Here is a 2,184-nt window from a genome sequence, read left to right on the forward strand (position 1 = left end):
TTAATACAACTTGTCAAAGAGTATTATTAATAAGGAGCCCATTCACCTTTCAAAAATTCTAGATAAAATACAGGCAGCTCAGTCAAAAGCTGAGAAACCTTTTTAAAAATAGAATTACAAAGACCATTCAGAGGCACATTGACACAATCATGTAGAATCATCATTAACCTTAGGTAAATGTTATGACTAATATGAAAGAGAACTTACAGTCACGGGTCATCACTCGGTCCTCCTCCTTCTGCTCTCCCTTCGTCTCGTAATGACATATTGCCATTGCTATTTAGCTATTAACATAACTACAATTTAAATGGTACAGTACAAACCCTTAATGAGTCAACAGGGCTTGCAGTAGATGTTTTGCAGTCAAATGAATTAACTACTGAAGCAATTAGAAGAACACTATTACTACAAACATCTGTGAGTTAAATACAACAATAACAATTATATGAATTAATTGCATTTGCAGTGTGATTCATCCAAGGGATCCAAGTACTTCATGCTTGAATAGTACCCATACCAGCGACGCATGGCACACTACAGTTGAAGTCGGAAGTTTACATACACCTCAGCCAAATACATTTTAACTCAGTTTCAAAATTCCTGACATTTAATCCTAGTAGAAATTCCCTGTTTTAGGACAGTTAGGATCACCACTTTATTTTAAGAATGTGAAATGTCAGAATAATAGTATAGAGAATTATTTATTTTAGTTTTTATTTCTTTCATCACATTCCCAGTGGGTCAGAAGTTTACATACACTCAATTAGTATTTGGTAGCATTGCCTTTAAATTGTTTAACTTGGGTCAAACGTTTCGGGTAGTCTTCCACAAGCTTCCCACAATAAGTTGGGTGAATTTTGGCCCATTCCTCCTGACAGAGCTGGTGTAACTGAGTCTGGTTTGTAAGCCTCCTTGCTCGCACACGCTTTTTCAGTTCTGCCCACAAATGTTCTATAGGATTGAGGTCAGGGCTTTGTGATGGCCACTCCAATACCTTGACTTTGTTGCCCTTAAGCTATTTTACCACAACTTTGGAAGTATGCTTGGGGTCATTGTCCATTTGGAAGACCCATTTGCGACCAAGCTTTAACTTCCTGACTGATGTCTTGAGATGTGGCTTCAATATATCCACATAGTTTTCCATCCTCATGATGCCATCTATTTTGTGAAGTGCACCAGTCCCTCCTGCAGCAAAGCACCCACACAGCATGATGGTGCCACCCCGTGCTTCATGGTTGGGATGGTGTTCTTCGGCTTGCAAGCTGCCCCCTTTTTCCTCCAAACATAACGATGGTCATTATGGCCAAACAGTTCTATTTTTGTTTCATCAGACCAGAGGACATTTCTCCAAAAAGTACGATCTTTGTCCCCATGTGCAGTTGCAAACCGTAGTCTGTCTTTTTTATGGCGGTTTTGGAGCAGTGGCTTCTTCCTTGCTGAGCGGCCTTTCAGGTTATGTCGATATAGGACTGGTTTTACTGTGGATATAGATATTGTTGTACCTGTTTCCTCCAGCATCTTCACAAGGTCCTTTGCTGTTCTTCTGGGATTGATTTGCACTTTTCGCACCAAAGTACGTTCATCTCTAGGAGACAGAACGCATCTCCTTCCTGAGAGGTATGACAGCTGCGTGGTCCCATGGTGTTTACACTTGCGTACTATTGTTTGTACAGATGAACGTGGTACCTTCAGGCATTTGGAAATTGCTCCCAAGGATGAACCAGACTTGTGGAGGTCTACAATTGTTTTTCTGAGGTCTTGGCTGATTTCTTTTGATTTTCCCATGATGTCAAGCAAAGAGGCACTGAGTTTGAAGGTAGGCCTTGAAATACATCCACAGGTACACCTCCAATTGACTCAAATGATGTCAATTAGCCTATCAGAAGCTTCTAAAGCCATGACATCATTTTCTGGAATTTTCCAAGATGTTTAAAGGCACAGTCAATTTAGTGTCTATAAACTTCTGATCCACTGGAATTGTGATACAGTGAATTATAAGTGAAATAATCTGTCTGTGAACAATTTGTTGGAAAAATTACTTGTGTCATGCACAAAGTAGATGTCCTAACTGACTTGCCAAAACTCTAGTTTGTTAACAAGAAATTTGTGGAGTGGTTGAAAAACAAGTTTTAATGACTCCAACCTAAGTGTATGTAAACCTCCGATTTCAACTGTAGGCAGGGG

This window comes from Coregonus lavaretus, assembly GCF_964263955.1.
Source record: "Coregonus lavaretus genome assembly, chromosome: 10".
NCBI lineage: Eukaryota > Metazoa > Chordata > Actinopteri > Salmoniformes > Salmonidae > Coregonus > Coregonus lavaretus.